The following is a 12,226-nucleotide window of genomic DNA, read 5'->3' as shown; positions in this document are numbered from 1 at the left end:
GTGAAGTGATTATCACAGTCAGGTTAATTAACACGTCCATCATCTCTCAGTTTCCTTTCTTGGTATGTATGGTGAGAATGCTTAAGGTTTACCCTCAGCAAATTTCGAGTACACAGCACTTGTTATTCTTGATAGTTTTACTAGATACAATTCTAGTTAGTTTTCTCTCAATATTTTGAAGTTATTATTCCACAGTCATCTGGTTTCTTTTATACTTTGTCAGCTGCTGTCTTGTTATCTTTCCTTCCTATGAGATCTCTATTTTTTCTCTCTGCTGCTGCTAAGATCTCGTCTCTTCTGAGCTGTAGTTTCACTATAACGCATCTAGATGTCTTTGTATTTGTCCAGCTAGTATGCATTGTGAGTCTTATATTTGTGATGTTTATCTTTCTGCTCTGAAAATTTCTGCCATGGACTCTGAGTATTACTTCTGTTCTCTTTTTCTGGAACTTTAAACTGTCTTCCTATTAACTAATTTTCACTTCACTTCTATGTAATCCATTAAATTATTGAATTTTTTATTCCAATTACTGTGTTTTTCATTTCCAAAAGTCCTATTTCATTCTCCTTTAGATAGGCTTTGTCATTCTGGTGGATTTATACTCTTAATTCTTTCTTTTTTCTATCTTTTTTTTTTTCTTTGGGTGTTTCATACATAGTTAACTTTATATCCTGTGGCTGATAAACCAGTACTTGAAGTCCCTAGGGGTCTAAATCTGTTTGTTCTCTCTGAATTTTTCCTTATGGTGCCGTTCTTGCCTGTGTTTGGTGACTTTATTTTGTAAACGCACACTTAGTTGAACCTGTGGGAATCCAGAGGTTCTAAATTGGGCATGTTCTCCTCTAGACCAGGAACTGCCCCTGGGACATTTTAGCTCTCTTCTTGGCTCCAGGCCTAATTTGGTGTGCTCAAGTTTGGCTCCTGTCCTTACTGTGGGTCCAGTGCTTAGTCTCCTGGTCCCAATGCTGATAATGGCCTTTGTCCTCCGGGCAACCGTGGCTTTTCTGTTTACTCACCACTCCTGCTCAGGTTCCAGCTTATAATATTGGCCTTGGAGGTTTCCCTGCTTTCCTGAGAACCCAGTAAAGTATTTAGAAGTATGTTGTTTGTAATTTATCCAAGAACTAATAGTACTGGGAGAGCCCTTCAGATTATCTAGTCTTTCATAAGCCCCACAAGCAGAATGTTACCACTACCATTCTACAGCAGAAAAAGGGCGTAGTTTTGTCTTAATTGACATTCACATATCTTTCGCTTATGTACTACCAGTTGTTAGTGTTGTTAGTCCCATGGAGTGGATTCCGACTCCTAGCAATCCTGTGTACAGCAGACTAGACCCCTCTGTAAAATTTGTTGAATATCTTAAGTTAGTGGACCTTAACAGAATGAGTTTTTTGGTCCCATGTATTTATTGTCATACCTGAAGTTTCTTGAGTAAATTTAAACTGAGTTTATAAAAGGATAATTCATGAAATGTAAGATTACTTTGCATAGATGTGTGTCTATCACTTCATGTCTCTCTTTGCCCCGAGTGTCTCAAGTATCAGTTATTTTATATATGCCAGTCCCTTAGCACATTGATGTGTTATAAATCCCTTCATAAATATGACTCCAGAGTACTGATGCAGATTCAGAAAAGAATTGCATTCTGCCTGAAACTTTGCAACCTTGTCTTAAAAAAATGTTTGTTTTGGCCCTTGGCCAAAAGTAATAAAATTCTTACCTGACTATAAATTCCCTGATTTCCCCCGTATTTGTCTGCAAACAATGATCTTTTTTCCTGTCTGGAAACCAGAGCTCAGGACTAAATGACACAGTGGCTATTTGTGCTACAGGTTAACACACAGTGCTCTAGTTTTCCTCTTCTACTTGTTTCATTTCATTTCTCAATACCTATTCTAATGCAGTGCTAAATCAATGTGCTTTTTTGGGAGTCAGCTTTATTGAGGTATGATTTATATAAAATTCACCCACTGTGTTTACACTGATTTAGTAAATGTATAGAGTTGTGTCAGTTATCACCATAATCCAAATTTAGAACATTTTCATTGTTCCCCCAAAATTCTCATGAGCCTTTCTTGCAGTCAGTCTCCACTCCTCCCCTTCCTGCGTTTTGCCCCAGGCAGCTAATGTGCTGTCTATAATCGCCTTTTCTAGGTATTTCCTGTAAGTGAAATCATACTCTACATGATCTTGTGCATCTTTCTGCTTCCACTTAGCATGTTTTTGAGGTTCATTTCATCCATACTGTAGCATTTTTAGTGCTGAATAGTATTCCATCTTATTCATATACCACATTTTGTTTATCCATTCACCAGTTGATCATTTGGATTGTTTCCAATTTTTGGGTAGTATGCATAACGCTGCCATGAATGTTCATGAACATGTCTTAATGTGCACATATGTTTTCACTTATCTTGGGTAGGTTCATACAAGTGGAATCGCTGGGTTGTATGGTAACGAACTTTTTAAGAAATTACCAAACTGTTTTCTGCAGTGGCTATGCTATATCTTCCTATCAGTACAGTATGAGGTTTCTGGTTTCTCTTCATCCTCTCCAACACTTGGTATTGTCTTTTTCTTTCAGTATAGCCATTCTCCTGGGTGTGAAGTGGTATCTCATTGTGGTTAAATCAGTGTATTTTCTATAGCATTTTTTTCCTAAAGGAAATGGTTGCTCTCTAGTGGTGCATTCTGCACGTTACACTTGGAAAAAAGGGCACTAATAAGAAGCCTAAAGCTAAAACTTGTTAAATTCATTTCATGTTAGGCCTGTATTATTTAGCACACTGAGTGCAGTTTGAGGCCCAGGTTCAAAATGTTTTCCTCATTACCACTATTAATAATCCTCAGGAGCTGGCTGGTTGGCTGTGGCTTTTACTTAATCCCTGGAGGTGCATTATAGTCAAAACTAAGCTTTTGTGCTTCAGATCTCATCCACTTTATGCACTCAGAGCTTTGGTTTAAGGTTTTACACCTGTGGAGTAGCTAATGCCTATGAAGGAGGAGAGGAAAAGGCCAGAGACAGTTTTGTTGACTCAAACCTACCACATCCTTTCAAACAGAGCCAGAGGGTAAATAATTCTTACTAGTGGAATGAATGTAAATTCTTTTTAATGAATCGCACATAAATGGAATGTCGAGGCTCCTTGGTATTTTCAGGTAACACTTTGTAAATGTGCCTGCAGAGAGTTGTAAAGTTTTAGGAGAATGGGTCTCAGCTGCCCCCAGGCTACCAGGGCTCTGCTGAAAGGAGAGAGCACTATGCACGTTAAAAATAGGGAAGAAATGGAGCTAAGGAAGGAACCTGGCCAGGGGTCTACTTACTTAAGGAATGTATATTTGGTAAGTAACGAGAGATGTGGCTTCAGGAAATTAGGGTAGTAGAACCAAAAGCTTAATGGTTTAAAGTAAGAACCTACGAGTTTAGCTTTAATGCAACAGGATATCTCGCTTATTTTACAGAAAGCGGAGAATGTACATAGTGAAGTTTCCCTAACCTCTTGTGCCTTAGCATAATACATTTACCTAACAAAGCATTTTATTGTCCTGCCATGTCTAGGAAATGATCATGTATATATGTGTGTACATATGCACAAATACATATGCGCACACACCAATGCCTGAATACGAAATAGTAAAGAGAGCACGATGGATGGACCCGCCCATGGTTATTCACTGCTCCAGTCAAAAGGAAGCAAGAGGAAGGAGAGGCCAAACCATGCCTGTGTGTGTGACATTTTGGTACACAGTAATTCTACTCCATAGTAAATATGGTCCAATCCACTTATGTTATCAATAGGAGAACGCTGATTCAACTTCAGGATAAGCATTGGATATGAGGAGGGGAAACTGAAATATATTGGGACTAAAATAATTTTTAAACGTGTATCAGAACTTTAAAAATGTTACTATAAGGAATATTGCTTTTTAAAGAATATGTGGAGATTGCTGCCATCATTGCCAAAATAAACAACTTAGGGAGATATTGGAATTACTTAATAAGGATAAATTTTTATCCTCTCCCTTTTGAAAATAGTGTTTTGGAGCCAAGTCTGGTGAGTTATTTGTATGGACAGTATTTAACTCTTCCCAGAAAAACTACCATAAAGTAAGTAGGGTGTGTGTATGCTTGCCCAACTAGTTCTGCAAACAATTTTAAAGACAGTGTTATGTTTTGAACAGTGGTAACAAATGTGTAGAACTGCCCCCCCCAGATGATGACTTTGAAGGACAGTGGTCTTTTTTAGTAAGTTCTGTATATCTCTTTAAACATTGTTTAATAGGGAAATGTGATTACTAATATTTTCCCTACATAGACTTTGGGGTATCATCTATTTCAACTCCTTCCTTTTTTGTTACAGGTGAGGAACTGTAGTACTACACTTTCAGTAACTTGCACAAAGTAGAGGATGATGGTTGTTTGGGCTCCTCTTGGTTGTTTTACCAAGACACTTTATGGTGAAAAGTGAGACACGTCCAGGTGGGGCCAAGGCATTCAGCCTTGAGTCACCAGTATGTGAGCAAGTTTTACTCAGTCCCTCTACTCTCCAACTTGGAGGACCCCGGGGGAATTCATGCTGTTGCCTGTTTTAGTTATTTCATATTTGCTGAGAATTTACCCTTTAAAGGTTACTTTACTACTGTAAGGGGCCAGCCTGGTGGCATAGTGGTTAAGTTTAGTGCATTCTGATTTGGCGGCCTGGGTTTGCTAGTTCAGATCCTGGGTACAGACCTACACCACTCGTCAGCCATGCTGTGGTGGTGACCCACATATAAAGTAGAGGGAGATTGGCAGGGATGTTAGCTCAGGGCTAATCTTCCTCAAGCAAAAAACAAGGAAGATTGGCAACAGATGTTAGCTCAGGGCTAATCTTTCTCAGCAAAAAAAAAAATTTACATTGTTCATGACTTTGTTTTATGCTAGTTTCTTTAAAGGTTTATCACACTAAATTTTACTTGCATATTTTGTTAAATGTTCCTTTATTAAATAATACATGTCCTCATAAAGAGAATACAAATAAGAAAAAAAAAACCTGTCAGTTTCAGCAATCACTAGAGGTCCTGGTGTCTTAACTAGTACAGGTACATGGAGAAAATCTACAGGGCAACATGTTAAGCAATGTCAGACAAGGAACCCCCCCATCCCACCCCCTATTGTGCTAGTCATTAAGTTTCTGGTGACTGCAGATTCTCAGGACTTAGAGTTTATAAAACCTCTAATTGCTACTCACAGTCCAGTTTTACTAATTGTCTCTAGTATAATCCAAAAATGGCTAAATGTTAACAGTGTTAGGATACTGGTTGCGGATGACATCAAAACAGCTTATAAAAGCCACGTTTCCTTCAGTTCATTCTCAAGCAAAATCTCCATAACTTGAAGTCAGACAAATCTGTATCAGAATCTGGGTTTCAACTTTTACTAGCTGCTTGACCATGGACACGTTAGCTTTAGTTTAAATTTCATCATCTGTAAAGCATGATAATGACTAATTTAAAAGGTGGATTTAAAAATACAAACTAGGGAAAGTACACAGCACACATGGCTTAACACACACTTGCCCCTTCTCCATATTTTCACTTTCTGGGTCTGTTGTGCTATAGGGATGAAAATGTATCACGGATGTCGTGAATGAAAGGAAAAGACTGAGTGGCTCTGTTCGGCTGTGGAGAATTCAGGACAAGTACTTAGGCGCAAGAGGAATGCTGTCCTCTGCCTAGCAGATAAACTGCCTTATGCCACCCTGTGAAGCTTTAAATAACCCAGTCTGTACAGTGTAGCCACAGGGTGTTAGCTTTAGAATAGCATCTGTGTTAGGACCCACTGAAGGCAGGGACAATGGCTATTTGAATGGAAAAATACCAGATCTGAAGTTACCTGTCACCTGGATGGAAAAGAGAGAAGCTGTCCAGAAGCTGGGTGCCCGACCTACACTTTATGCCAGCATACCTTCTGAAGCACATACTTCGCACAAAGGAATCACTCAAACTGTTGAATGGATGGGAGTAAATCTCACAAGGAGAAGTCAGTCTTCCCTTGCTTTTTTACCTTCACTTAAAATAAGCAAATATCAGGTTAACAGGACTATAGTCAACTGAGGCTTAGGACTGACGTGACAATCAAATTTTAGATTTGATCACTATAGGCCATAGGGAAAGCAATGATGAAATTCATTCTGTACATCCAGTGGGTTTCAAAACTGTGCCAATGTTTTCCAACCTCCACTTTACCCAGGATGAATGGCATTTGCTTGGACAAGGAATAAGTTTTAAGGACTAATGGAGCTTCAAATCCTGAAGACCCATGTCAGTGACGTGCATGGAGTTTCACTCATGTAGGAGTTGACCATTGCCTCCTACAGGGTTGGGGAAAAAAAGAGGTGGGAAATGTAAGTGGCTCATGGATGATGTCTTCTGAAGTGCAGGCAATGGAGCAAACTCAGGAAGATTCATGCAGTGGGTTAGGGGCAATCAACAACCTAGTCCAAGTTTCTTAATTTACAAACTAGAAGGAAAAATAATTCCATAGAAAATGAGCTAAGTACAGGAATCGGCACTCCACACAACAGAAACACAAATGGCCAATAAATTTGTGGCAAAATGGTTAACTTGAGTTGTCAGAGAAATGCAAATTGGAGTAGTGTAAGGTGGTTTTTCATTTTGCGTCCAAAGCTGGCAAGAATGTAAGCTCACCCACAGTTGGTATAAGAGCTTTTTGGGAGAAGTGGTTTAGTAATATCAAAATTTAAAATTTGGTTTATCTTTTGATCCAGACATCCCCCATCCAAAAATTTATCCTGTAGAAATACTTATAAGAATGCATGTCAATGTGTGTACCAAGATTCCTCAGTACAGCATTGTTTGCAACAGCAGAATAGTGCGGGGGCCAGAGGTGGCTTGTGTGCATAAAGGGAGAATGTTTAAATAAATGGTGCTATGTCCTTATTACACAGTATTTTGCAGCCGAAATAATGATTAACATAGAAGACTGATATAAAGTGAAAAAACTGAGAATATAGTATATCCAAATTTATGTTTTAAAACAACGTGTAATTACACAAAACAAGTTCTGGAAGGAGATGCACCAAACCCAATGGTAACTATTGGGAGGAGGGGATCAAGTACACTAGACTTTGTACTCTCTGCTCTTTACGCTTTTGTGTCATTTGATTTTTTTCTAACTAGTCTATTTGTAAATCAGTTTGAAAACAGGATTTAAAAGCAACAACAGGGGCTGACCCAGTGGTGTAGTGGTTAAGTTTGCATGCTCCCCTTTGGCGGCCCAGGGTTTGTGGGTTCAGATCCCAGGTGCGGACCGATGCACCGCTCATCAAGCCATGCTGTGGCGGCGTCCCATATAAAGTACAGGAAAATGGGCACAGATTAGCTCGCCCAGGGCCAATTGTCCTCAGCAAAAAGAGGATTGGCAACAGGTGTTAGCTCAGGGCTAGTATTCCTCACAAAAAAAAAAAACCAAACCTGAATGATTCTTATGTGTATGTAGGCTTTGGAACCTCTGAAAAACTACTCTGCCAGATCACTTATTCCCTTGAGATGCCTGTTGAGTCCTCAGTTGCAATCCTGGGTACTGAGTCCTACCTGCAGGAGGAGTTTCTTCAAAGACTACAGGACAAAGATGGAAAAGCTGGCAGTTGAATAGTTAACTAAAGACATTTTTCTAAAGCCCACGCAGTTGAGTGCAATTGGTTTCCATGTCCAGTAGTGTGTATACCTATAGAAATATATGTGTGCCTGCTCCTGTTTGTGTGTGTTGTTGCTTAGATGATAATTTACAGGAATATTTAGCAGTGGAGAGAGACAAACCCATAATTGTTTCTGCCTCCTACACGTGAAATAAGGTAAATGAGATGTTAGGACTGGGCCCCGGTAATAGAGAAGGGTGATTTAAAGCACTGTCCAGGGCAGGCACACAGTCTTTGAAAGCTAAAGTAGGACTGTCTGTTAGAAGGCGTCTCGAGGCCGCCCCGCGGTCTGCTAGAAGGGCACAGGCCTTCATTATCAGAGCCTTGGTGTCTCACTACAGGCTTGCTTTCAGCTGAGTGTGGTCCACTGGGAAACCACCAGCACCGCAAGAGGCCTGTCCAAGACAAAACAGACCAGACGGGTACAGTTATCTAACCACAACCAAAGTCACAGCAGATAAACCTCTGGTTATATTCTGGTACAGACCCGTCGGGCTTCAAAGTTGTTTGGAATGGATTGGAGCGTTCTAACCACCACCTAGGCGTCCTAATTAAAAGTAGCCTGGATTGTGCCAGTTTACATTCCCAACAACCTTGGCAAAGAGTGAACAAATATCTATTTAAATAATTCAGGCTCCAAAAGTGCCTAAATCCTTGCTTATAAAAAGACTGAGAAGGACACAGAGGGAAATTACTGCCTACTCAGAGTTGTTGTGGTGTTCAGTGGTCATAAAACTGCCTCGCACAATGTCTGGGAAACAGCCCTTCTGTACCTTGAGACACCAAAAGCAGAAACTGCAAAGATGTTGGTAGAAGTCAGCCTACTTAAAACTAAAAAACTTTGTCAAAAAGTGCCATAATAAAAACTGAAAAGCAGAAGAATTTAAAGAGAAATATTTACAACATAACAAGAGGTTAATATCCTGGATGTATAAATCAAAAGGAAAAAGATGAATGGCCTGGCGGGGTCGTTTGTTCTTTTTTTTGCTGCTCAGCATCCTCTTCCTTCTGGAAGAGACCCCCTCCTGGTGGTGAACTCATCCACGTGATTTAGGTGAAGACCTTCCCTACAGCTGAGGTGGGCACTTGAGCTGAGTGGGGTGTTGGTCACAGAACTCACGCACTGCAAATGGCAACTTGATATGTGACACAAAAAAAAAAACAAAAAAACCTCAGCACCACAGAAATAGAAATGTAAATGAAAACATCAGAAGACACCATTTCCACCTATCAAATTGGGTGATTTTTCCCCTTCACATTTTTCAAACATAATACCCAGCATATAAAGCAGTGGATTATCAATGCATGCTAAAATCATTCAGTGGAAGGTTGTTGGAACAGGGAAAAACCTATATTTATTAACAGTTCTGGTGATCTAGATTAACCAAACACTTCAAGTTAGCATCACTAACAGAATGATTTTAGGTACCTCCTGATGTGACGCAATATGAAGTACACAACATCCCCCGTGAAGGATTCTTGCCAAATATAATCAAGCCTCTAGACCTAACCCAGTCTACAGGAAATAGAGGAGATAGAGCAATGAATTAAAGGACACTTAGGGCAACACACAATCCCAAGATGTGGAATAGTATAAAAAGTTTTTTGTTCTGCATGACTAAATGACCAAATGTAATGCATGAAATTTGACTGAATCCTAGTTTAGAAATAATCTGTAAGACCTTTGGTGGACAATTGCAGAAATTTGAATACAGACTGAATATTAGATATTGAGAAATATGCTTAGATGATATAATGGTGGTGTGGTTACGATGGAAAATGTCCTGGGAAATGCTTGCTGAAAGTTTTAGGGATGAAATATAATTCAGCATAAATGTATACATATGCATATTTACATAAAGAAAATATGGTAAAATATTGTTGAATCTGCCCAAATAGTTTGCTTCAGGGCTGGTCATGGAAGCATTCTTTATACTATCCCCAAATTAGAAATAATCTCAGTGTCTAACAAGGGGGTTGGTTAAATAAACTGGTACGACCATACAATGGACAACCACTACTGAAAATAATAGACAAGATATGACATGGAAAGACTTTTTGAAAAAAACGAAAGCCCAGAAGAGATTTTATGACCCATCTTTTAAGGCCTAGTTTCAATGAGATCTCATCCCTGTAACTTCTCCCATCAGGACTAAACACTCTCGTTCCCCACACTTGCCATTGCACGCTTACCGGGTACTGCTGACTTGTCCACTTGACCATAAGCTTTCCAAGGGTGGGCCCCTGTTTGTGCGCTAGGGTAGGGAGTGGTCAACCTAACCTAAGGAAGAACAAAAAGAGAGGAAGAGGTGGGTAGTGAGATCTTTATCAGGGTTGAGGCAGAGGCTGGAGGGTCAGCTGTTAGAACATTGTGGTGCAGTGAGGGGAAGGAATAAATTAAAATAGCAGCTAGTTGTTAAGCGTTTATGCTAGGCACTATGCTAAGCACTCTCCATACACCCTGTGCTGTGATCCTTGCCATCTTGGTAGATATCAAATCAACCAAGTTTATAAATGAGAAACAGGTTAAGTAACTTGCCCAAGGTCACAGAGTAAACTGAAGAGCCAGGATTCAAATTCAGGAAGTCAGATTTCAGCACCTAGGTCCTCTCTGATCTTTCATAAAACCATTGAGGTGGAGTATTCTTTCTTTCAGAGTGGCAAAGGGAGGTGAGACCAGATGGCCTTTAGATTCCTTTCAATACCAATATTCTACGAATCTGTGTACCCAGCAAACAAACTGAAAATAGGCAAACTTGATCACTGATGCAGCTGGCAGTTGATGATGGACGGATAAGAAACCACACTGGCGATATCAGGCTAATTTGTGAGATGAAGATCTTGAAAATCAAGTCAACAGAAGGATGAGCTACCCTCTGCCCCCATTTTTCCCATTTCAACAATACATACATACTGTGAACGAGGGTGCATTATTGCATGTGAGACTCTCTGTGGCTATAAATGGTAATTACATATAGCAATTTTAGGAATTACTTTATTCAGGCAGAGTGAAAGCATGGATTCAACCTCAATGATTTCTCTAAATTTTTATTAATTTTTTTTTTTTACAGCTCAATCCTGTAGTGAAAACGAAAGAATTTCAAGATGAACAAGTCAATTACATTTTTTTTTAACAGCAATTAATCCTCATTACAGAAAACAACAAACAAAAGATCTGTGGCACATTATCTTTGGAAAGATCTTTTGCAAATTTTTCTTCTAAAAAAAGAAAACAAACTATAATTCTCACAGATCACATATGTCTCTTTCAAAGGACTATACAAGGCAGCTAAATTTTATTCACAAAAGCCCCGAGTTGCAGTTCCATTGCTGAAGCAGATAAAACCCATGGAGTCCCTCACTTGTGTTGCACAACATCCCACTGAGAGCATCACTGCTTCCCTACCCTACGTACAATCACTGTGTGGACTACAGAGCTGGCACATTACTCCACATAAAGAAAAATTCATATTATTTTAGAAATAGACCAGTGATCTTCGTCAACTGGACGATTTTTTCCTTTTTTTCAACAATTTTAATAATACCAAGATTTGACTTTCTTCTCAAGTTATAAGAAAGCAAAAAATATATAATATAATATAATATATAATGGTAATAAATAAAAAAAGGCAACCCTGCTCAGGTATCATCCAAAACACGATCACATTCAGAAAAAGAAAAAATTAAAACAAGATTTGGGACACGCGTATAAACACACACACACACACACGCCAACATGAACAGTGTATACTTGCTATCTGAGGGGGGATGTGCAGTCATTTTAACAATACATGTTGATGGTCTGAACAAAAGGCAAAGTTAATACTGCCTGTGTTAAGCATCACTTAAACGTTTACTTTTAAGCAAAGCAAGCTATCTTCCTTAGGTCAGCCACTGCCTGGTCTGACCAGCACAGCTCGGCCAGCCTTGCTGTCAGTGGTCTTATTCCCCTGTCCTTCCAGGCCAATATAGTAAGATCTAAGCTCACGGGGAGCTGTTATGTTTCCTTCTTGCCGTCTTGAGTAGAGAAATACAGGCACTTCACCCATCACAGTACCTGTTGATATCTGATGCACAGTGGAACAGAATCTAGTCTGATCTACCCCCAGGACAATAGGAAATTTACAGCCACCTCAAAAAAGGTGGTAGATGGTGCTTGTCAACTCATCATACACACAGTTGTGGCCAGTGGTCACAATTCATTTTCAGTCACCAAGAAACCAACACAACTAGATTGCATATTTGAGATTTACATGGTCGAGATACCACTTGCAACATCTGAAGGAAAAGCCCCAACATCGTGTTATTCTATCACTCCACCTCCCGCAAACAAAATGACAAGAGATAAAAAAGGCACAGGAAAAACCTTACATCCATAAATTCTAAAAAGGACCAAAAGCAAAAGAGGCAACCCACTAGAGAAAGAGAAACAAGGAGCAAGTACCACTGTAATCCTGACAGCCCTCCACAGCCACAGCACACAACTCACCTCGCAGTGAGCAGATCTCGACATCTGTGTTCC

This window comes from Diceros bicornis, chromosome 8, assembly GCF_020826845.1.
Source record: "Diceros bicornis minor isolate mBicDic1 chromosome 8, mDicBic1.mat.cur, whole genome shotgun sequence".
Lineage (NCBI taxonomy): Eukaryota > Metazoa > Chordata > Mammalia > Perissodactyla > Rhinocerotidae > Diceros > Diceros bicornis.
This window is presented reverse-complemented; position numbering follows the sequence as displayed.